The following is a 25,004-nucleotide window of genomic DNA, read 5'->3' as shown; positions in this document are numbered from 1 at the left end:
GTTTGGCAAAATCGAGCCGAAACGCTCAGAGAGGCCTGCATAAATGCTTGTGGCCTTTTTCAAGGCAGTAGCTCACCAAATGACGGCTTGTTGAAAAATCGGGCAGAAACGCTCAAAAACGCCTGCAACCGTTTTTCCCACAGACCGTTTCCAGCCATTTTCAAGAATTTTGCTCAGAAAAAACATTTCAGCTCATACTTCAACCTGGGCTCACCAAAAAGCGGACTTGAACAAAATCGAGCGGAAGCGCTCAGAGAGGCCTGCAAAAGTGTTTGAAGCTCTTTTCAAGGTAATAGCTCACCAAATGACGGCCTGTCAAAAAATCGGGCCGAAACGCTCAAAAACGACTGAAACCGTTTTTCGCATAGAGTAAAGACCGCTTCCAGCCATTTTCAAGAGTTTTCTTCAGAAAAAACATTTCAGCTCATAACTCGACCTGTGCTCCCCAAAAAGCAGACTTTGGCAAAATCGAGCCGAAACGCTCAGAGAGGCCTGCATAAATGCTTGTGGCCTTTTTCAAGGCAGTAGCTCACCAAATGACGGCTTGTTGAAAAATCGGGCCGAAACGCTCAAAAACGCCTGCAACCGTTTTCCCACAGAGTAGAGACCGTTTGCAGCCATTTTCAAGAACTTTGCTCAGAAAATAAATTTCAGCTAATACTTCAACCTGGGCTCACTAAAAAGCGGACTTGAGCAAAATCGTGCGGAAGCGCTCAGAGAGGCCTGCAAAAGTGTTTGAAGCTCTTTTCAAGATAATAGCTCACCAAATCATGGCCTGTGGACAAATTGGACCGAAACGCTCAAAAACGCCTGCAACCGCTTTTCGCATAGAGTAAAGACCGCTTCCAGCCATTTTCAAGAGTTTTGTTCAGTAAAAACATTTCAGCTCATAACTCGACCTGTGCTCCCCAAAAAAGCGGACTTTGGCAAAATCGAGCCGAAACGCTCAGAGAGGCGTGCATAAATGTTTGTAGTCTTTTTCAAGGCAGTAGCTCATCAAATGACGGCCTGTGGACAAATTGGGCCGAAACGCTTAAAAACGAATGCAACCGTTTTTCGCATAGAGTAAAGACCGTTTGCAGCCATTTTCAAGAACTTTGCTCAGAAAAACCATTTCAGCTAATAATTCGAACTGGGCCCACCAAAAAGCGGACTTTGGCAAAATCGAGCCGAAACGCTCAGAGAGGCTTGCATAAATGCTTGTGGCCTTTTTCAAGGCAGTAGCTCACCAAATGACGGCTTGTTGCAAAATCGGGCCGAAACGCTCAAAAACGCCTGCAACCGTTTTTCCCACAGAGTAGAGACCGTTTGCAGCCATTTTCAAGAACTTTGCTCAGAAAAAAAATTTCAGCTCATAATTCGAACTGGGCCCACCAAAAAGCGGACTTTGGCAAAATCAAGCCGAAACGCTCAGAGAGGCCTGCATAAATAATTGTGGCCTTTTTCAAGGCAGTAGCTCACCAAATGACGGCTTGTTGCAAAATCGGGCCGAAACGCTCAAAAACGCCTGCAACCGTTTTTCTTACAGAGTAGAGACCGTTTGCAGCCATTTTTAAGCACTCTGCGCAGAAAAAAAATTTCAGCTCATATTTCAACCTGGGCTCACCAAAAAGCGGACTTGAGCAAAATCGAGCGGAAGCGCTCAGAGAGGCCTGCATAAATGCTTGTGGCTTTTTTCAAGGCAGTAGCTTGCCAAATGACGGCTTGTTGAAAAATCGGGCCGAAACGCTCTAAAACCCCTGCAACCGTTTTCCCCACAGAGTAGAGACCGTTTGCAGCCATTTTCAAGAACTTTGCTCAGAAAAAAAATTTTAGCTCATAATTCGAACTAGGCCCACCAAAAAGCGGACTTTGGCAAAATCGAGCCGAAACGCTCAGAGAGGCCTGCATATATGCTTGTGGCCTTTTTCAAGGCAGTAGCTCGCCAAATGACGGCTTGTTGAAAAATCGGGCGGAAACGCTCAAAAACGCCTGCAACCGTTTTTGCCAAGAGTAGAGACCGTTTGCACCCATTTTCAAGAACTTTGCTCAGAAAATAAATTTCAGCTAATACTTCAACCTGGGCTCACCAAAAAGCGGACTTGAGCAAAATCGTGCGGAAGCGATTAGAGAGGCCTGCAAAAGTGTTTGAAGCTCTTTTCAAGATAATAGCTCACCAAATCATCGCCTGTGGACAAATTGGACCGAAACGCTCAAAAACGCCAGCAACCGCTTTTCGCATAGAGTAAAGACCGCTTGCAGCTATTTTCAAGAGTTTTGTTCAGAAAAAACATTTTAGCTCATAACTCGACCTGTGCTCCCCAAAAAGCGGACTTTGGCAAAATCGAGCCGAAACGCTCAGAGAGGCCTGCATAAATGTTTGTAGCCTTTTTTAAGGCAGTAGCTCACCAAATGACGGCCTGTGGAAAAATCGGGCCGAAACGCTCAAAAACGACTGCAACCGTTTTTCGCATAGAGTAAAGACCGTTTGCAGCCATTTTCAAGAACTTTGCTCAGAAAAAAAAATTTCAGCTCATAATTCGAACTAGGCCCACCAAAATGCGGACTTTGTCAAAATCGAGCCGAAACGCTCAGAGAGGCCTGCATAAATGCTTGTGGCCTTTTTCAAGGACAGTAGCTCACCAAATGACGGCCTGTGGAAAAATTGGGCCGAAATGCTCAAAAACGCCTGCAACCGCTTTTCGCATAGAGTAAAGACCGCTTGCAGCCATTTTCAAGAACTTTGCTCAGAAAAAAAATTTCAGCTCATACTTCAACCTGGGCTCACCAAAAAGCGGACTTGAGCAAAATCGAGCGGAAGCGCTCAGAGAGGCCTGCATAGATGCTTGTGGCCTTTTTCAAGGCAGTAGCTCACCAAATGACGGCTTGTTGAAAAATCGGACCGAAACGCTCAAAAACGCCTGCAACCGTTTTTCCCACAGAGTAGAGACCGTTTGCAGCCATTTTCAAGAACTTTGCTCAGAAAAAAAATTTCAGCTCATACTTCAACCTGGGCTCACCAAAAAGCGGACTTAAGGAAAATCGAGCGGAAGCGCTCAGAGAAGCCTGCAAAAGTGTTTGAAGCTCTTTTCAAGGTAATAGCTCACCAAATCATGGCCTGTGGACAAATTGGGCCGAAACGCTCAAAAACGCCTGCAACCGCTTTTCGCATAGAGTAAAGACTGCTTCCAGCCATTTTCAAGAGTTTTGTTCAGAAAAAACATTTCAGCTCATAACTCGACCTGTGCTCACCAAAAAGCGGACTTTGGCAAAATCGAGCCGAAACGCTCAGAGAGGCCTGCATAAATGCTTGTGGCCTTTTTCAAGGCAGTAGCTCGCCAAAATGACGGGCTGTGGAAAAATCGAGCCGAAACGCTCAAAAACGACTGCAACCGTTTTTCGCATAGAGTAAAGACCGTTTGCAGCCATTTTCAAGAACTTTGCTCAGAAAAACCATTTCAGCTAATAATTCGAACTGGGCCCACCAAAAAGCGGACTTTGGCAAAATCGAGCCGAAACGCTCAGAGAGGCGTGCATAAATGCTTGTGGCCTCTTTCAAGGCAGTAGCTCGCGAAAATGACGGGCTGTGGAAAAATCGGGCCGAAACGCTCAAAAACGACTGCAACCGTTTTTCGCATAGAGTAAAGACCGTTTGCAGCCTTTCAAGAACTCTGCTCAGAAAAACCATTTCAGCTAATAATTCGAACTGGGCCCACCAAAAAGCGGACTTGAGCAAAATCGAGCGGAAGCGCTCAGAGAGGCCTGCATAAATGCTTGTGGCCTTTTTCAAGGCAGTAGCTCACCAAATGACGGCTTGTTGAAAAATCGGGCCGAAACGTTCTAAAAAGCCTGCAACCGTTTTTCCCACAGAGTAGAGACCGTTTGCAGCCATTTTCAAGAACTTTGCTCAGAAAAAAAATTTCAGCTCATACTTCAACCTGGGCTCACCAAAAAGCGGACTTTGGCAAAATCGAGCCGAAACGCTCAGAGAGGCCTGCATAAATGCTTGTGGCCTTTTTCAAGGCAGTAGCTCGCCAAATCATGGCCTGTGGACAAATTGGGCCGAAACGCTCAAAAACGCCTGCAACCGCTTTTCGCATAGAGTAAAGACCGCTTACAGCCATTTTCAAGAGTTTTGTTCAGAAAAAACATTTCAGCTCATAACTCGACCTGTGCTCCCCAAAAAGCGGACTTTGGCAAAATCGAGCCGAAACGCTCAGAGAGGCCTGCATAAATGTTTGTAGCCTTTTTCAAGGCAGTAGCTCACCAAATGACGGCCTGTGGAAAAATCGGGTCGAAACGTTCAAAAACGACTGCAACCGATTTTCGCATAGAGTAAAGACCGTTTGCAGCCATTTTCAAGAACTTTGCTCAGAAAAATAATTTCAGCTCATACTTCAACCTGGGCTCACCAAAATGCGGACTTTGGCAAAATCGAGCGGAAGCGCTCAGAGAGGCCTGCATAAATGTTTGTAGCCTTTTTCAAGGTAGTAGCTCACCAAATAACGGCCTGTGGAAAAATCGGGCCGAAACGTTCAAAAACGACTGCAACCGTTTTTCGCATAGAGTAAAGACCGCTTCCAACCATTTTCAAGAGTTTTGTTCAGAAAAAACATTTCAGCTCATAACTCGACCTGTGCTCACCAAAAAGCGGACTTTGGCAAAATCGAGCCGAAACGCTCAGAGAGGCCTGCATAAATGCTTGTGGCCTTTTTCAAGGCAGTAGCTCACCAAATGACGGCTTGTGGAAAAATCGGGCCGAAACGCACAAAAACGCCTGCAACCGTTTTTCCCACAGAGTAGAGACCGTTTCCAGCCATTTTCAAGAACTTTGCTCAGAAAAAAAATTTCAGCTCATAATTCGAACTAGGCCCACGAAAATGCGGACTTTGGCAAAATCGAGCCAAAACGCTCAGAGAAGCCTGCATAAATGCTTGTGGCCTTTTTCAAGGCAGTAGCTCACCAAATGACGGCCTGTGGAAAAATCGGGCCGAAACGTTCAAAAACGACTGCAACCGATTTTCGCATAGAGTAAAGACCGTTTGCAGCCATTTTCAAGAACTTTGCTCAGAAAAAAAATTTCAGCTCATAATTCGAACTAGGCCCACCAAAATGCGGACTTTGGCAAAATCGAGCCGAAACGCTCAGAGAGGCCTGCATAAATGTTTGTAGCCTTTTTCAAGGCAGTAGCTCACCAAATGACGGGCTGTGGAAAAATCGGGCCGAAACGTTCAAAAACGACTGCAACCGATTTTCGCATAGAGTAAAGACCGTTTGCAGCCATTTTCAAGAACTTTGCTCAGAAAAAAAATTTCAGCTCATAATTCGAACTAGGCCCACCAAAATGCGGACTTTGGCAAAATCGAGCCGAAACGCTCAGAGAGGCCTGCATAAATGCTTGTGGCCTTTTTCAAGGCAGTAGCTCACCAAATGACGGCCTGTGGAAAAATCGGGCCGAAACGTTCAAAAACGACTGCAACCGATTTTCGCATAGAGTAAAGACCGTTTGCAGCCATTTTAAAGAGCTTTGCTCAGAAATAAAATTTCAGCTCATAATTCGAACTAGGCCCACGAAAATGCGGACTTTGGCAAAATCGAGCCGAAACGCTCAGAGAAGCCTGCATAAATGCTTGTGGCCTTTTTCAAGGCAGTAGCTCACCAAATGACGGCTTGTTGAAAAATCAGGCCGAAACGCTCAAAAACGCTTGCAACCACTTTTCCCACAGAGTAGAGACCGTTTGCAGCCATTTTCAAGAACTTTGCTCAGAAAAAAAATTTCAGCTCATAATTCGAACTAGGCGCACCAAAATGCGGACTTTGGCAAAATCGAGACGAAACGCTCAGAGAGGCCTGCATAAATGCTTGTGGCCTTTTTCAAGGCAGTAGCTCACTAAATGACGGCTTGTTGAAAAATCGGGCCGAAACGTTCAAAAAAAGCCTGCAACCGTTTTTCCCACAGAGTAGAGACCGTTTGCAGCCATTTTCAAGAACTTTGCTCAGAAAAAAAATTTCAGCTCATACTTCAACCTGGGCTCACCAAAAAGCGGACTTTGGCAAAATCGAGCCGAAACGCTCAGAGAGGCCTGCATAAATGCTTGTGGCCTTTTTCAAGGCAGTAGCTCGCCAAATCATGGCCTGTGGACAAATTGGGCCGAAACGCTCAAAAACGCCTGCAACCGCTTTTCGCATAGAGTAAAGACCGCTTACAGCCATTTTCAAGAGTTTTGTTCAGAAAAAACATTTCAGCTCATAACTCGACCTGTGCTCCCCAAAAAGCGGACTTTGGCAAAATCGAGCCGAAACGCTCAGAGAGGCCTGCATAAATGTTTGTAGCCTTTTTCAAGGCAGTAGCTCACCAAATGACGGCCTGTGGAAAAATCGGGTCGAAACGTTCAAAAACGACTGCAACCGATTTTCGCATAGAGTAAAGACCGTTTGCAGCCATTTTCAAGAACTTTGCTCAGAAAAATAATTTCAGCTCATACTTCAACCTGGGCTCACCAAAATGCGGACTTTGGCAAAATCGAGCGGAAGCGCTCAGAGAGGCCTGCATAAATGTTTGTAGCCTTTTTCAAGGTAGTAGCTCACCAAATAACGGCCTGTGGAAAAATCGGGCCGAAACGTTCAAAAACGACTGCAACCGTTTTTCGCATAGACTAAAGACCGCTTCCAACCATTTTCAAGAGTTTTGTTCAGAAAAAACATTTCAGCTCATAACTCGACCTGTGCTCCCCAAAAAGCGGACTTTGGCAAAATCGAGCCGAAACGCTCAGAGAGGCCTGCATAAATGCTTGTGGCCTTTTTCAAGGCAGTAGCTCACCAAATGACGGCTTGTGGAAAAATCGGGCCGAAACGCACAAAAACGCCTGCAACCGTTTTTCCCACAGAGTAGAGACCGTTTCCAGCCATTTTCAAGAACTTTGCTCAGAAAAAAAATTTCAGCTCATACTTCAACCTGGGCTCACCAAAAAGCGGACTTTGGCAAAATCGAGCCGAAACGCTCAGAGAGGCCTGCATAACTGCTTGTAGCCTTTTTCAAGGCAGTAGCTCACCAAATGACGGCCTGTGGACAAATTGGGCCGAAACGCTCAAAAACGACTGCAACCGTTTTTCGCATAGAGTAAAGACCGTTTGCAGCCATTTTCAAGAGCTTTGCTCAGAGAAACCATTTCAGCTAATAATTCGACCTGGGCCCACCAAAAGCGGAGAGAGGCCTGCATAAATGCTTGTGGCCTTTTTCAAGGCAGTAGCTCACCAAATGACGGCTTGTTAAAAAATCGGGCCGAAACGTTCAAAAACGCCTGCAACCGTTTTTCCCCCAGAGTAGAGACCGTTTCCAGCCATTTTCAAGAACTTTGCTCAGAAAAAAAATTTCAGCTCATACTTCAACCTGGGCTCACCAAAAAGCGGACTTGAGCAAAATCGAGCGGAAGCGCTCAGAGAGGCCTGCATATATGCTTGTGGCCTTTTTCAAGGCAGTAGCTCGCCAAATGACGGCTTGTTGAAAAATCGGGCGGAAACGCTCAAAAACGCGTGCAACCGTTTTTCCCACAGAGTAGAGACCGTTTGCAGCCATTTTCAAGGACTTTGCTCAGAAAAAAAATTTCAGCTCATAATTCGAATTAGGCCTACCAAAATGCGGACTTTGGCAAAATCGAGCCGAAACGCTCAGAGAGGCCTGCATAAATGCTTGTGGCCTTTTTCAAGGCAGTAGCTCACCAAATGACGGCTTGTGGAAAAATCGGGCCGAAACGCTCAAAACCTCTTGCAACCGTTTTTCCCACAGAGTAGAGACCGTTTCCAGCCATTTTCAAGAACTTTGCTCAGAAAAAAAATTTCAGCTCATACTTCAACCTGGGCTCACCAAAAAGCGGACTTGAGCAAAATCGAGCGGAAGCGCTCAGAGAGGCCTGCAAAAGTGTTTGAAGCTCTTTTCAAGATAATAGCTCACCAAATCATGGCCTGTGGACAAATTGGGCCGAAACGCTCAAAAACGCCTGCAACGGCTTTTCGCATAGAGTAAAAAGATTTCGCCATTTTTGACAAAGCTCTAAAATTAAACTGGGTAAATCGCCTATGTTCAGACCACGACGCTCCATGGAAATATATCCCAGCCTCTTTCCTTGCCAACGTCGGTGGCACTTTCTTATTTCAGTGTAACTATGACTGTAAGCTTCTTTGCCTAAGTGAACGCCTCCCAAGATTTTACAAAGACATCATAGCCCATTGGCAGAAAATCACTGCGACCGATCCACAAAATAAATCTGAAGTACTAGAGCAAGTAATCTGGAACAACAGGTTTCTGATTGTTAATAAAAAATCGATTTATTTTCCACATTGGCATCGGGCTGGAGTCACGCACATATCAGACTTGCTTAACACAGAAAAAAATCGCTTTCTATCTTTTAATTCTCTTTGCGAAAAATTCAAGACTAAGTTTAATTTTCTACAGTATTACAGCATCATTTCTGCTTTCCCTCGCTCGTGGAAAAAGCTTTTAGACTCTAACAACCAACTACCCATTAAACCCCTTGATTCAATAAGCGAATCGTTGAGTTGTAAAACTCTCTATGAAAAACTGTTATCCCTAGAAAAGTTATCTCCCCCCACAGCAGAAAGGAAACTTATTGAATATGGGGTAGAAAAGAACAATCTGTGTAAGGTTTATCTTTTACCTTTTAACGTTACAAAAGAAACCAAAATGATGATGTTCCAGTACAAGATCATCCATCGCATCCTACCTACGAATAGCTTATTACATAAGATGAAGAAAGTTGACTCCCCAACTTGTCCTTTTTGCCCTACCGAAATCCATACCATCTGGCACCTTTTTATAGAGTGCACTCAAGCAAAAACTTTCTGGGTAGATTTTCAAGATTGGTACAATATTCATAGTAGAAAAGGAGTCCATCTTTCGAACTTAGATGTCTTATATGGTATATTGGACTCTCCTCGTGGTTGTTTAGCCCTAAACCATCTTATTATATTAGGAAAATACTTTTTATACCTTAACACCGGCAAAAAAAATAAAGTTCAGTTTAACGAGTACATATCCCTCGTTCGCGACAAACTATCCTTAGAAAAACATATTGCTATCAAATCCGGTAAATACGATAACTATATCAAGAAATGGAATTTTTTACAAAACATTTAGTTTCCTTTTGTTTTTGTATCTCGCTACATCGTTCATTTTTCTTTCTGGTAACAATTATAGGCAATGTTATTTGTTATTTCTTTTTGCATTGTTAGCCTAAGTGTTGTAATGTTAGCCTAAGTGTTTCGAAAGTGTTGTAATGTTAATAGTATTGACTTCATAAAGTAGAGTAATTTTTGTAACTATTTTTCCACACTTTCTAAGCTGTACTGTAAAGTAGCTCCTTTTGTAAAGTTAGTGATCTATATTTTGTAATCATCGTAATGTTGTATGTTTAATGTTGTAAGTACTTGCAAAAAAAAAAAAAAAAAAAAAAAAAAAAAAAAAAAGACCGCTTCCAGCCATTTTCAAGAGTTTTGTTCAGAAAAAACATTTCAGCTCATAACTCGACCTGTTCTCCCCAAAAAGCGGACTTTGGCAAAATCGAGCCGAAACGCTCAGAGAGGCCTGCATAAATGTTTGTAGCCTTTTTCAAGGCAGTAGCTCACCAAATGACGAACTGTGGACAAATTGGGCCGAAACGCTCAAAAACGACTGCAACCGTTTTTCGCATAGAGTAAAGACCGTTTGCAGCCATTTTCAAGAACTTTGCTCAGAAAAACCATTTCAGCTAATAATTCGAACTGGGCCCACCAAAAAGCGGACTTTGGCAAAATCGAGCCGAAACGCTCAGAGAGGCCTGCATAAATGCTTGTGGCCTTTTTCAAGGCAGTAGCTTGCCAAATGACGGCTTGTTAAAAAATCGGGCCGAAACGCTCTAAAACCCCTGCAACCGTTTTTCCCACAGAGTAGAGACCGTTTGCAGCCATTTTCAAGAACTTTGCTCAGAAAAAAAATTTCAGCTCATACTTCAACCTGGGCTCACCAAAAAGCGGACTTTGGCAAAATCGAGCCGAAACGCTCAGAGAGGCCTGCATAAATGCTTGTGGCCTTTTTCAAGGCAGTAGCTCGCCAAATCATGGCCTGTGGACAAATTGGGCCGAAACGCTCAAAAACGCCTGCAACCGCTTTTCGCATAGAGTAAAGACCGCTTACAGCCATTTTCAAGAGTTTTGTTCAGAAAAAACATTTCAGCTCATAACTCGACCTGTGCTCCCCAAAAAGCGGACTTTGGCAAAATCGAGCCGAAACGCTCAGAGAGGCCTGCATAAATGTTTGTAGCCTTTTTCAAGGCAGTAGCTCACCAAATGACGGCCTGTGGAAAAATCGGGTCGAAACGTTCAAAAACGACTGCAACCGATTTTCGCATAGAGTAAAGACCGTTTGCAGCCATTTTCAAGAACTTTGCTCAGAAAAATAATTTCAGCTCATACTTCAACCTGGGCTCACCAAAATGCGGACTTTGGCAAAATCGAGCGGAAGCGCTCAGAGAGGCCTGCATAAATGTTTGTAGCCTTTTTCAAGGTAGTAGCTCACCAAATAACGGCCTGTGGAAAAATCGGGCCGAAACGTTCAAAAACGACTGCAACCGTTTTTCGCATAGAGTAAAGACCGCTTCCAACCATTTTCAAGAGTTTTGTTCAGAAAAAACATTTCAGCTCATAACTCGACCTGTGCTCACCAAAAAGCGGACTTTGGCAAAATCGAGCCGAAACGCTCAGAGAGGCCTGCATAAATGCTTGTGGCCTTTTTCAAGGCAGTAGCTCACCAAATGACGGCTTGTGGAAAAATCGGGCCGAAACGCACAAAAACGCCTGCAACCGTTTTTCCCACAGAGTAGAGACCGTTTCCAGCCATTTTCAAGAACTTTGCTCAGAAAAAAAATTTCAGCTCATAATTCGAACTAGGCCCACCAAAATGCGGACTTTGGCAAAATCGAGCCAAAACGCTCAGAGAAGCCTGCATAAATGCTTGTGGCCTTTTTCAAGGCAGTAGCTCACCAAATGACGGCCTGTGGAAAAATCGGGCCGAAACGTTCAAAAACGACTGCAACCGATTTTCGCATAGAGTAAAGACCGTTTGCAGCCATTTTCAAGAACTTTGCTCAGAAAAAAAATTTCAGCTCATAATTCGAACTAGGCCCACCAAAATGCGGACTTTGGCAAAATCGAGCCGAAACGCTCAGAGAGGCCTGCATAAATGCTTGTGGCCTTTTTCAAGGCAGTAGCTCACCAAATGACGGCCTGTGGAAAAATCGGGCCGAAACGTTCAAAAACGACTGCAACCGATTTTCGCATAGAGTAAAGACCGTTTGCAGCCATTTTAAAGAGCTTTGCTCAGAAATAAAATTTCAGCTCATAATTCGAACTAGGCCCACGAAAATGCGGACTTTGGCAAAATCGAGCCGAAACGCTCAGAGAAGCCTGCATAAATGCTTGTGGCCTTTTTCAAGGCAGTAGCTCACCAAATGACGGCTTGTTGAAAAATCAGGCCGAAACGCTCAAAAACGCTTGCAACCACTTTTCCCACAGAGTAGAGACCGTTTGCAGCCATTTTCAAGAACTTTGCTCAGAAAAAAAATTTCAGCTCATAATTCGAACTAGGCGCACCAAAATGCGGACTTTGGCAAAATCGAGACGAAACGCTCAGAGAGGCCTGCATAAATGCTTGTGGCCTTTTTCAAGGCAGTAGCTCACTAAATGACGGCTTGTTGAAAAATCGGGCCGAAACGTTCAAAAAAGCCTGCAACCGTTTCTCCCACAGAGTAGAGACCGTTTGCAGCCATTTTCAAGAACTTTGCTCAGAAAAAAAATTTCAGCTCATACTTCAACCTGGGCTCACCAAAAAGCGGACTTTGGCAAAATCGAGCCGAAACGCTCAGAGAGGCCTGCATAAATGCTTGTGGCCTTTTTCAAGGCAGTAGCTCGCCAAATCATGGCCTGTGGACAAATTGGGCCGAAACGCTCAAAAACGCCTGCAACCGCTTTTCGCATAGAGTAAAGACCGCTTACAGCCATTTTCAAGAGTTTTGTTCAGAAAAAACATTTCAGCTCATAACTCGACCTGTGCTCCCCAAAAAAGCGGACTTTGGCAAAATCGAGCCGAAACGCTCAGAGAGGCCTGCATAAATGTTTGTAGCCTTTTTCAAGGCAGTAGCTCACCAAATGACGGCCTGTGGAAAAATCGGGTCGAAACGTTCAAAAACGACTGCAACCGATTTTCGCATAGAGTAAAGACCGTTTGCAGCCATTTTCAAGAACTTTGCTCAGAAAAATAATTTCAGCTCATACTTCAACCTGGGCTCACCAAAATGCGGACTTTGGCAAAATCGAGCGGAAGCGCTCAGAGAGGCCTGCATAAATGTTTGTAGCCTTTTTCAAGGTAGTAGCTCACCAAATAACGGCCTGTGGAAAAATCGGGCCGAAACGTTCAAAAACGACTGCAACCGTTTTTCGCATAGACTAAAGACCGCTTCCAACCATTTTCAAGAGTTTTGTTCAGAAAAAACATTTCAGCTCATAACTCGACCTGTGCTCCCCAAAAAGCGGACTTTGGCAAAATCGAGCCGAAACGCTCAGAGAGGCCTGCATAAATGCTTGTGGCCTTTTTCAAGGCAGTAGCTCACCAAATGACGGCTTGTGGAAAAATCGGGCCGAAACGCACAAAAACGCCTGCAACCGTTTTTCCCACAGAGTAGAGACCGTTTCCAGCCATTTTCAAGAACTTTGCTCAGAAAAAAAATTTCAGCTCATACTTCAACCTGGGCTCACCAAAAAGCGGACTTTGGCAAAATCGAGCCGAAACGCTCAGAGAGGCCTGCATAACTGCTTGTAGCCTTTTTCAAGGCAGTAGCTCACCAAATGACGGCCTGTGGACAAATTGGGCCGAAACGCTCAAAAACGACTGCAACCGTTTTTCGCATAGAGTAAAGACCGTTTGCAGCCATTTTCAAGAGCTTTGCTCAGAGAAACCATTTCAGCTAATAATTCGACCTGGGCCCACCAAAAGCGGAGCCACGCGAGAGGCCTGCATAAATGCTTGTGGCCTTTTTCAAGGCAGTAGCTCACCAAATGACGGCTTGTTAAAAAATCGGGCCGAAACGTTCAAAAACGCCTGCAACCGTTTTTCCCCCAGAGTAGAGACCGTTTCCAGCCATTTTCAAGAACTTTGCTCAGAAAAAAAATTTCAGCTCATACTTCAACCTGGGCTCACCAAAAAGCGGACTTGAGCAAAATCGAGCGGAAGCGCTCAGAGAGGCCTGCATATATGCTTGTGGCCTTTTTCAAGGCAGTAGCTCGCCAAATGACGGCTTGTTGAAAAATCGGGCGGAAACGCTCAAAAACGCGTGCAACCGTTTTTCCCACAGAGTAGAGACCGTTTGCAGCCATTTTCAAGGACTTTCCTGAGAAAAAAAATTTCAGCTCATAATTCGAATTAGGCCTACCAAAATGCGGACTTTGGCAAAATCGAGCCGAAACGCTCAGAGAGGCCTGCATAAATGCTTGTGGCCTTTTTCAAGGCAGTAGCTCACCAAATGACGGCTTGTGGAAAAATCGGGCCGAAACGCTCAAAACCTCTTGCAACCGTTTTTCCCACAGAGTAGAGACCGTTTCCAGCCATTTTCAAGAACTTTGCTCAGAAAAAAAATTTCAGCTCATACTTCAACCTGGGCTCACCAAAAAGCGGACTTGAGCAAAATCGAGCGGAAGCGCTCAGAGAGGCCTGCAAAAGTGTTTGAAGCTCTTTTCAAGATAATAGCTCACCAAATCATGGCCTGTGGACAAATTGGGCCGAAACGCTCAAAAACGCCTGCAACGGCTTTTCGCATAGAGTAAAAAGATTTCGCCATTTTTGACAAAGCTCTAAAATTAAACTGGGTAAATCGCCTATGTTCAGACCACGACGCTCCATGGAAATATATCCCAGCCTCTTTCCTTGCCAACGTCGGTGGCACTTTCTTATTTCAGTGTAACTATGACTGTAAGCTTCTTTGCCTAAGTGAACGCCTCCCAAGATTTTACAAAGACATCATAGCCCATTGGCAGAAAATCACTGCGACCGATCCACAAAATAAATCTGAAGTACTAGAGCAAGTAATCTGGAACAACAGGTTTCTGATTGTTAATAAAAAATCGATTTATTTTCCACATTGGCATCGGGCTGGAGTCACGCACATATCAGACTTGCTTAACACAGAAAAAAATCGCTTTCTATCTTTTAATTCTCTTTGCGAAAAATTCAAGACTAAGTTTAATTTTCTACAGTATTACAGCATCATTTCTGCTTTCCCTCGCTCGTGGAAAAAGCTTTTAGACTCTAACAACCAACTACCCATTAAACCCCTTGATTCAATAAGCGAATCGTTGAGTTGTAAAACTCTCTATGAAAAACTGTTATCCCTAGAAAAGTTATCTCCCCCCACAGCAGAAAGGAAACTTATTGAATATGGGGTAGAAAAGAACAATCTGTGTAAGGTTTATCTTTTACCTTTTAACGTTACAAAAGAAACCAAAATGATGATGTTCCAGTACAAGATCATCCATCGCATCCTACCTACGAATAGCTTATTACATAAGATGAAGAAAGTTGACTCCCCAACTTGTCCTTTTTGCCCTACCGAAATCCATACCATCTGGCACCTTTTTATAGAGTGCACTCAAGCAAAAACTTTCTGGGTAGATTTTCAAGATTGGTACAATATTCATAGTAGAAAAGGAGTCCATCTTTCGAACTTAGATGTCTTATATGGTATATTGGACTCTCCTCGTGGTTGTTTAGCCCTAAACCATCTTATTATATTAGGAAAATACTTTTTATACCTTAACACCGGCAAAAAAAATAAAGTTCAGTTTAACGAGTACATATCCCTCGTTCGCGACAAACTATCCTTAGAAAAACATATTGCTATCAAATCCGGTAAATACGATAACTATATCAAGAAATGGAATTTTTTACAAAACATTTAGTTTCCTTTTGTTTTTGTATCTCGCTACATCGTTCATTTTTCTTTCTGGTAACAATTATAGGCAATGTTATTTGTTATTTCTTTTTGCATTGTTAGCCTAAGTGTTGTAATGTTAGCCTAAGTGTTTCGAAAGTGTTGTAATGTTAATAGTATTGACTTCATAAAGTAGAGTAATTTTTGTAACTATTTTTCCACACTTTCTAAGCTGTACTGTAAAGTAGCTCCTTTTGTAAAGTTAGTGATCTATATTTTGTAATCATCGTAATGTTGTATGTTTAATGTTGTAAGTACTTGCAAAAAAAAAAAAAAAAAAAAAAAAAAAAAAAAAAGACCGCTTCCAGCCATTTTCAAGAGTTTTGTTCAGAAAAAACATTTCAGCTCATAACTCGACCTGTTCTCCCCAAAAAGCGGACTTTGGCAAAATCGAGCCGAAACGCTCAGAGAGGCCTGCATAAATGTTTGTAGCCTTTTTCAAGGCAGTAGCTCACCAAATGACGAACTGTGGACAAATTGGGCCGAAACGCTCAAAAACGACTGCAACCGTTTTTCGCATAGAGTAAAGACCGTTTGCAGCCATTTTCAAGAACTTTGCTCAGAAAAACCATTTCAGCTAATAATTCGAACTGGGCCCACCAAAAAGCGGACTTTGGCAAAATCGAGCCGAAACGCTCAGAGAGGCCTGCATAAATGCTTGTGGCCTTTTTCAAGGCAGTAGCTTGCCAAATGACGGCTTGTTAAAAAATCGGGCCGAAACGCTCTAAAACCCCTGCAACCGTTTTTCCCACAGAGTAGAGACCGTTTGCAGCCATTTTCAAGAACTTTGCTCAGAAAAAAAATTTCAGCTCATACTTCAACCTGGGCTCACCAAAAAGCGGACTTTGGCAAAATCGAGCCGAAACGCTCAGAGAGGCCTGCATAAATGCTTGTGGCCTTTTTCAAGGCAGTAGCTCGCCAAATCATGGCCTGTGGACAAATTGGGCCGAAACGCTCAAAAACGCCTGCAACCGCTTTTCGCATAGAGTAAAGACCGCTTACAGCCATTTTCAAGAGTTTTGTTCAGAAAAAACATTTCAGCTCATAACTCGACCTGTGCTCCCCAAAAAGCGGACTTTGGCAAAATCGAGCCGAAACGCTCAGAGAGGCCTGCATAAATGTTTGTAGCCTTTTTCAAGGCAGTAGCTCACCAAATGACGGCCTGTGGAAAAATCGGGTCGAAACGTTCAAAAACGACTGCAACCGATTTTCGCATAGAGTAAAGACCGTTTGCAGCCATTTTCAAGAACTTTGCTCAGAAAAATAATTTCAGCTCATACTTCAACCTGGGCTCACCAAAATGCGGACTTTGGCAAAATCGAGCGGAAGCGCTCAGAGAGGCCTGCATAAATGTTTGTAGCCTTTTTCAAGGTAGTAGCTCACCAAATAACGGCCTGTGGAAAAATCGGGCCGAAACGTTCAAAAACGACTGCAACCGTTTTTCGCATAGAGTAAAGACCGCTTCCAACCATTTTCAAGAGTTTTGTTCAGAAAAAACATTTCAGCTCATAACTCGACCTGTGCTCACCAAAAAGCGGACTTTGGCAAAATCGAGCCGAAACGCTCAGAGAGGCCTGCATAAATGCTTGTGGCCTTTTTCAAGGCAGTAGCTCACCAAATGACGGCTTGTGGAAAAATCGGGCCGAAACGCACAAAAACGCCTGCAACCGTTTTTCCCACAGAGTAGAGACCGTTTGCAGCCATTTTCAAGAACTTTGCTCAGAAAAAAAATTTCAGCTCATAATTCGAACTAGGCCCACCAAAATGCGGACTTTGGCAAAATCGAGCCAAAACGCTCAGAGAAGCCTGCATAAATGCTTGTGGCCTTTTTCAAGGCAGTAGCTCACCAAATGACGGCCTGTGGAAAAATCGGGCCGAAACGTTCAAAAACGACTGCAACCGATTTTCGCATAGAGTAAAGACCGTTTGCAGCCATTTTCAAGAACTTTGCTCAGAAAAAAAATTTCAGCTCATAATTCGAACTAGGCCCACCAAAATGCGGACTTTGGCAAAATCGAGCCGAAACGCTCAGAGAGGCCTGCATAAATGTTTGTAGCCTTTTTCAAGGCAGTAGCTCACCAAATGACGGCCTGTGGAAAAATCGGGCCGAAACGTTCAAAAACGACTGCAACCGATTTTCGCATAGAGTAAAGACCGTTTGCAGCCATTTTCAAGAACTTTGCTCAGAAAAAAAATTTCAGCTCATAATTCGAACTAGGCCCACCAAAATGCGGACTTTGGCAAAATCGAGCCGAAACGCTCAGAGAGGCCTGCATAAATGCTTGTGGCCTTTTTCAAGGCAGTAGCTCACCAAATGACGGCCTGTGGAAAAATCGGGCCGAAACGTTCAAAAACGACTGCAACCGATTTTCGCATAGAGTAAAGACCGTTTGCAGCCATTTTAAAGAGCTTTGCTCAGAAATAAAATTTCAGCTCATAATTCGAACTAGGCCCACGAAAATGCGGACTTTGGCAAAATCGAGCCGAAACGCTCAGAGAAGCCTGCATAAATGCTTGTGGCCTTTTTCAAGGCAGTAGCTCACCAAATGACGGCTTGTTGAAAAATCAGGCCGAAACGCTCAAAAACGCTTGCAACCACTTTTCCCACAGAGTAGAGACCGTTTGCAGCCATTTTCAAGAACTTTGCTCAGAAAAAAAATTTCAGCTCATAATTCGAACTAGGCGCACCAAAATGCGGACTTTGGCAAAATCGAGACGAAACGCTCAGAGAGGCCTGCATAAATGCTTGTGGCCTTTTTCAAGGCAGTAGCTCACTAAATGACGGCTTGTTGAAAAATCGGGCCGAAACGTTCAAAAAAGCCTGCAACCGTTTCTCCCACAGAGTAGAGACCGTTTGCAGCCATTTTCAAGAACTTTGCTCAGAAAAAAAATTTCAGCTCATACTTCAACCTGGGCTCACCAAAAAGCGGACTTTGGCAAAATCGAGCCGAAACGCTCAGAGAGGCCTGCATAAATGCTTGTGGCCTTTTTCAAGGCAGTAGCTCGCCAAATCATGGCCTGTGGACAAATTGGGCCGAAACGCTCAAAAACGCCTGCAACCGCTTTTCGCATAGAGTAAAGACCGCTTACAGCCATTTTCAAGAGTTTTGTTCAGAAAAAACATTTCAGCTCATAACTCGACCTGTGCTCCCCAAAAAGCGGACTTTGGCAAAATCGAGCCGAAACGCTCAGAGAGGCCTGCATAAATGTTTGTAGCCTTTTTCAAGGCAGTAGCTCACCAAATGACGGCCTGTGGAAAAATCGGGTCGAAACGTTCAAAAACGACTGCAACCGATTTTCGCATAGAGTAAAGACCGTTTGCAGCCATTTTCAAGAACTTTGCTCAGAAAAATAATTTCAGCTCATACTTCAACCTGGGCTCACCAAAATGCGGACTTTGGCAAAATCGAGCGGAAGCGCTCAGAGAGGCCTGCATAAATGTTTGTAGCCTTTTTCAAGGTAGTAGCTCACCAAATAACGGCCTGTGGAAAAATCGGGCCGAAACGTTCAAAAACGACTGCAACCGTTTTTCGCATAGACTAAAGACCGCTTCCAACCATTTTCAAGAGTTTTGTTCAGAAAAAACATTTCAGCTCATAACTCGACCTGTGCTCCCCAAAAAGCGGACTTTGGCAAAATCGAGCCGAAACGCTCAGAGAGGCCTGCATAAATGCTTGTGGCCTTTTTCAAGGCAGTAGCTCACCAAATGACGGCTTGTGGAAAAATCGGGCCGAAACGCACAAAAACGCCTGCAACCGTTTTTCCCACAGAGTAGAGACCGTTTCCAGCCATTTTCAAGAACTTTGCTCAGAAAAAAAATTTCAGCTCATACTTCAACCTGGGCTCACCAAAAAGCGGACTTTGGCAAAATCGAGCCGAAACGCTCAGAGAGGCCTGCATAACTGCTTGTAGCCTTTTTCAAGGCAGTAGCTCACCAAATGACGGCCTGTGGACAAATTGGGCCGAAACGCTCAAAAACGACTGCAACCGTTTTTCGCATAGAGTAAAGACCGTTTGCAGCCATTTTCAAGAGCTTTGCTCAGAGAAACCATTTCAGCTAATAATTCGACCTGGGCCCACCAAAAGCGGAGAGAGGCCTGCATAAATGCTTGTGGCCTTTTTCAAGGCAGTAGCTCACCAAATGACGGCTTGTTAAAAAATCGGGCCGAAACGTTCAAAAACGCCTGCAACCGTTTTTCCCCCAGAGTAGAGACCGTTTCCAGCCATTTTCAAGAACTTTGCTCAGAAAAAAAATTTCAGCTCATACTTCAACCTGGGCTCACCAAAAAGCGGACTTGAGCAAAATCGAGCGGAAGCGCTCAGAGAGGCCTGCATATATGCTTGTGGCCTTTTTCAAGGCAGTAGCTCGCCAAATGACGGCTTGTTGAAAAATCGGGCGGAAACGCTCAAAAACGCGTGCAACCGTTTTTCCCACAGAGTAGAGACCGTTTGCAGCCATTTTCAAGGACTTTGCTCAGAAAAAAAATTTCAGCTCATAATTCGAATTAGGCCTACCAAAATGCGGACTTTGGCAAAATCGAGCCGAAACGCTCAGAGAGGCCTGCATAAATGCTTGTGGCCTTTTTCAAGGCAGTAGCTCACCAAATGACGGCTTGTGGAAAAATCGGGCCGAAACGCTCAAAACCTCTTGCAACCGTTTTTCCCACAGAGTAGAGACCGTTTCCAGCCATTTTCAAGAACTTTGCTCAGAAAAAAAATTTCAGCTCATACTTCAACCTGGGCTCACCAAAAAGCGGACTTGAGCAAAATCGAGCGGAAGCGCTCAGAGAGGCCTGCAAAAGTGTTTGAAGCTCTTTTCAAGATAATAGCTCACCAAATCATGGCCTGTGGACAAATTGGGCCGAAACGCTCAAAAACGCCTGCAACGGCTTTTCGCATAGAGTAAAAAGATTTCGCCATTTTTGACAAAGCTCTAAAATTAAACTGGGTAAATCGCCTATGTTCAGACCACGACGCTCCATGGAAATATATCCCAGCCTCTTTCCTTGCCAACGTCGGTGGCACTTTCTTATTTCAGTGTAACTATGACTGTAAGCTTCTTTGCCTAAGTGAACGCCTCCCAAGATTTTACAAAGACATCATAGCCCATTGGCAGAAAATCACTGCGACCGATCCACAAAATAAATCTGAAGTACTAGAGCAAGTAATCTGGAACAACAGGTTTCTGATTGTTAATAAAAAATCGATTTATTTTCCACATTGGCATCGGGCTGGAGTCACGCACATATCAGACTTGCTTAACACAGAAAAAAATCGCTTTCTATCTTTTAATTCTCTTTGCGAAAAATTCAAGACTAAGTTTAATTTTCTACAGTATTACAGCATCATTTCTGCTTTCCCTCGCTCGTGGAAAAAGCTTTTAGACTCTAACAACCAACTACCCATTAAACCCCTTGATTCAATAAGCGAATCGTTGAGTTGTAAAACTCTCTATGAAAAACTGTTATCCCTAGAAAAGTTATCTCCCCCCACAGCAGAAAGGAAACTTATTGAATATGGGGTAGAAAAGAACAATCTGTGTAAGGTTTATCTTTTACCTTTTAACGTTACAAAAGAAACCAAAATGATGATGTTCCAGTACAAGATCATCCATCGCATCCTACCTACGAATAGCTTATTACATAAGATGAAGAAAGTTGACTCCCCAACTTGTCCTTTTTGCCCTACCGAAATCCATACCATCTGGCACCTTTTTATAGAGTGCACTCAAGCAAAAACTTTCTGGGTAGATTTTCAAGATTGGTACAATATTCATAGTAGAAAAGGAGTCCATCTTTCGAACTTAGATGTCTTATATGGTATATTGGACTCTCCTCGTGGTTGTTTAGCCCTAAACCATCTTATTATATTAGGAAAATACTTTTTATACCTTAACACCGGCAAAAAAAATAAAGTTCAGTTTAACGAGTACATATCCCTCGTTCGCGACAAACTATCCTTAGAAAAACATATTGCTATCAAATCCGGTAAATACGATAACTATATCAAGAAATGGAATTTTTTACAAAACATTTAGTTTCCTTTTGTTTTTGTATCTCGCTACATCGTTCATTTTTCTTTCTGGTAACAATTATAGGCAATGTTATTTGTTATTTCTTTTTGCATTGTTAGCCTAAGTGTTGTAATGTTAGCCTAAGTGTTTCGAAAGTGTTGTAATGTTAATAGTATTGACTTCATAAAGTAGAGTAATTTTTGTAACTATTTTTCCACACTTTCTAAGCTGTACTGTAAAGTAGCTCCTTTTGTAAAGTTAGTGATCTATATTTTGTAATCATCGTAATGTTGTATGTTTAATGTTGTAAGTACTTGCAAAAAAAAAAAAAAAAAAAAAAAAAAAAAAAAAAAGACCGCTTCCAGCCATTTTCAAGAGTTTTGTTCAGAAAAAACATTTCAGCTCATAACTCGACCTGTGCTCCCCAAAAAGCGGACTTTGGCAAAATCGAGCCGAAACGCTCAGAGAGGCCTGCATAAATGCTTGTGGCCTTTTTCAAGGCAGTAGCTCACCAAATGACGGCCTGTGGAAAAATCGGGCCGAAACGTTCAAAAACGACTGCAACCGATTTTCGCATAGAGTAAAGACCGTTTGCAGCCATTTTAAAGAACTTTGCTCAGAAATAAAATTTCAGCTCATAATTCGAACTAGGCCCACGAAAATGCGGACTTTGGCAAAATCGAGCCGAAACGCTCAGAGAAGCCTGCATAAATGCTTGTGGCCTTTTTCAAGGCAGTAGCTCACCAAATGACGGCTTGTTGAAAAATCAGGCCGAAACGCTCAAAAACGCCTGCAACCACTTTTCCCACAGAGTAGAGACCGTTTGCAGCCATTTTCAAGAACTTTGCTCAGAAAAAAAATTTCAGCTCATAATTCGAACTAGGCGCACCAAAATGCGGACTTTGGCAAAATCGAGACGAAACGCTCAGAGAGGCCTGCATAAATGCTTGTGGCCTTTTTCAAGGCAGTAGCTCACCAAATGACGGCTTGTTGAAAAATCGGGCCGAAACGTTCAAAAAAGCCTGCAACCGTTTTTCCCACAGAGTAGAGACCGTTTGCAGCCATTTTCAAGAACTTTGCTCAGAAAAAAAATTTCAGCTCATACTTCAACCTGGGCTCACCAAAAAGCGGACTTTGGCAAAATCGAGCCGAAACGCTCAGAGAGGCCTGCATAAATGCTTGTGGCCTTTTTCAAGGCAGTAGCTCACCAAATGACGGCTTGTGGAAAAATCGGGCCGAAACGCACAAAAACGCCTGCAACCGTTTTTCCCACAGAGTAGAGACCGTTTCCAGCCATTTTCAAGAACTTTGCTCAGAAAAAAAATTTCAGCTCATACTTCAACCTGGGCTCACCAAAAAGCGGACTTTGGCAAAATCGAGCCGAAACGCTCAGAGAGGCCTGCATAACTGCTTGTAGCCTTTTTCAAGGCAGTAGCTCACCAAATGACGGCCTGTGGACAAATTGGGCCGAAACGCTCAAAAACGACTGCAACCGTTTTTCGCATAGAGTAAAGACCGTTTGCAGCCATTTTCAAGAGCTTTGCTCAGAGAAACCATTTCAGCTAATAATTCGACCTGGGCCCACCAAAAGCGGAGAGAGGCCTGCATAAATGCTTGTGGCCTTTTTCAAGGCAGTAGCTCACCAAATGACGGCTTGTTAAAAAATCGGGCCGAAACGTTCAAAAACGCCTGCAACCGTTTTTCCCCCAGAGTAGAGACCGTTTCCAGCCATTTTCAAGAACTTTGCTCAGAAAAAAAATTTCAGCTCATACTTCAACCTGGGCTCACCAAAAAGCGGACTTGAGCAAAATCGAGCGGAAGCGCTCAGAGAGGCCTGCATATATGCTTGTGGCCTTTTTCAAGGCAGTAGCTCGCCAAATGACGGCTTGTTGAAAAATCGGGCGGAAACGCTCAAAAACGCGTGCAACCGTTTTTCCCACAGAGTAGAGACCGTTTGCAGCCATTTTGAAGAACTTTGCTCAGAAAAAAAAATTTCAGCTCATAATTCGAACTAGGCCCACCAAAAAGCGGACTTTGGCAAAATCGAGCCGAAACGCTCAGAGAGGCCTGCATATATGCTTGTGGCCTTTTTCAAGGCAGTAGCTCGCCAAATGACGGCTTGTTGAAAAATCGGGCGGAAACGCTCAAAAACGCCTGCAACCGTTTTTCCCACAGAGTAGAGACCGTTTGCAGCCATTTTCAAGGACTTTGCTCAGAAAAAAAATTTCAGCTCATAATTCGAATTAGGCCTACCAAAATGCGGACTTTGGCAAAATCGAGCCGAAACGCTCAGAGAGGCCTGCATAAATGCTTGTGGCCTTTTTCAAGGCAGTAGCTCACCAAATGACGGCTTGTGGAAAAATCGGGCCGAAACGCTCAAAACCTCTTGCAACCGTTTTTCCCACAGAGTAGAGACCGTTTGCAGCCATTTTCAAGAACTTTGCTCAGAAAAAAAAATTTCAGCTCATAATTCGAACTAGGCCCACCAAAATGCGGACTTTGGCAAAATCGAGCCGAAACGCTCAGAGAGGCCTGCATAAATGCTTGTGGCTTTTTTCAAGGCAGTAGCTCACCAAATGACGGCCTGTGGAAAAATCGGGCCGAAACGTTCAAAAACGACTGCAACCGATTTTCGCATAGAGTAAAGACCGTTTGCAGCCATTTTCAAGAACTTTGCTCAGCAAAACCATTTCAGCTAATAATTCGAACTGGGCCCACCAAAAAGCGGACTTTGGCAAAATCGAGCCGAAACCCTCAGAGAGGCCTGCAAAAGTGTTTGAAGCTCTTTTCAAGGTAATAGCTCACCAAATAATGGCCTGTGGACAAATTGGGCCGAAATGCTCAAAAACGCCTGCAACCGCTTTTCGCGTAGAGTAAAGACCGCTTCCAGCCATTTTCAAGAATTAGTAAAGACCGCTTCCAGCCATTTTCAAGAATTTTGTTCAGAAAAAACATTTCAGCTCATAACTCGACCTGTTCTCACCAAAAAGCGGACTTTGGCAAAATCGAGCCGAAACGCTCAGAGAGGCCTGCATATATGCTTGTGGCCTTTTTCAAGGCAGTAGCTCACCAAATGACGGCTTGTTGAAAAATCGGGCGGAAACGCTCAAAAACGCCTGCAACCGTTTTTGCCAAGAGTAGAGACCGTTTGCACCCATTTTCAAGAACTTTGCTCAGAAAATAAATTTCAGCTAATACTTCAACCTGGGCTCACCAAAAAGCGGACTTGAGCAAAATCGTGCGGAAGCGATTAGAGAGGCCTGCAAAAGTGTTTGAAGCTCTTTTCAAGATAATAGCTCACCAAATCATCGCCTGTGGACAAATTGGACCGAAACGCTCAAAAACGCCAGCAACCGCTTTTCGCATAGAGTAAAGACCGCTTGCAGCCATTTTCAAGAGTTTTGTTCAGAAAAAACATTTTAGCTCATAACTCGACCTGTGCTCCCCAAAAAGCGGACTTTGGCAAAATCGAGCCGAAACGCTCAGAGAGGCCTGCATAAATGTTTGTAGCCTTTTTTAAGGCAGTAGCTCACCAAATGACGGCCTGTGGAAAAATCGGGCCGAAACGCTCAAAAACGACTGCAACCGTTTTTCGCATAGAGTAAAGACCGTTTGCAGCCATTTTCAAGAACTTTGCTCAGAAAAAAAAATTTCAGCTCATAATTCGAACTAGGCCCACCAAAATGCGGACTTTGTAAAAAATCGAGCCGAAACGCTCAGAGAGGCCTGCATAAATGTTTGTAGCCTTTTTGAAGGCAGTAGCTCACCAAATGACGGCCTGTGGAAAAAATCGGGCCGAAACGCTCAAAAACGCCTGCAACCGTTTTTCCCACAGAGTAGAGACCGTTTGCAACCATTTTCAAAAACTTTGTTTAGAAAAAAAATTTCAGCTCATAATTCGAACTAGGCCCACCAAAATGCGGACTTTGGCAAAATCGAGCCGAAACGCTCAGAGAGGCCTGCATAAATATTTGTAGCCT

General features: G+C 43.7%; 2 protein-coding genes and 1 long non-coding RNA gene across 3 annotated transcripts in view; 2 read left to right on the top strand and 1 right to left on the bottom strand.

The window, feature by feature from the left end:
- LOC144650049 (polycystin family receptor for egg jelly-like) overlaps positions 1–25,004 on the top strand; it is a 145,398-nt gene that overhangs the window by 24,184 nt on the left and 96,210 nt on the right. The gene's annotated exons all lie outside the window — the stretch shown is intronic.
- LOC144650107 (uncharacterized) overlaps positions 1–25,004 on the top strand; it is a 150,855-nt gene that overhangs the window by 114,886 nt on the left and 10,965 nt on the right. The gene's annotated exons all lie outside the window — the stretch shown is intronic.
- The window catches only part of LOC144652085 (uncharacterized), a 32,789-nt gene that overhangs the window by 3,259 nt on the left and 4,526 nt on the right, over positions 1–25,004 (bottom strand). The window lies entirely within an intron of this gene.

Source organism: Oculina patagonica, chromosome 4 (assembly GCF_052425735.1).
Source record: "Oculina patagonica isolate OP01 chromosome 4, crgOcupat, whole genome shotgun sequence".
NCBI classification, from domain to species: Eukaryota; Metazoa; Cnidaria; class Anthozoa; order Scleractinia; family Oculinidae; genus Oculina; species Oculina patagonica.
Note: the sequence above shows the minus strand (reverse complement) of the source record. Positions and strands in the feature narration are given on the sequence as shown.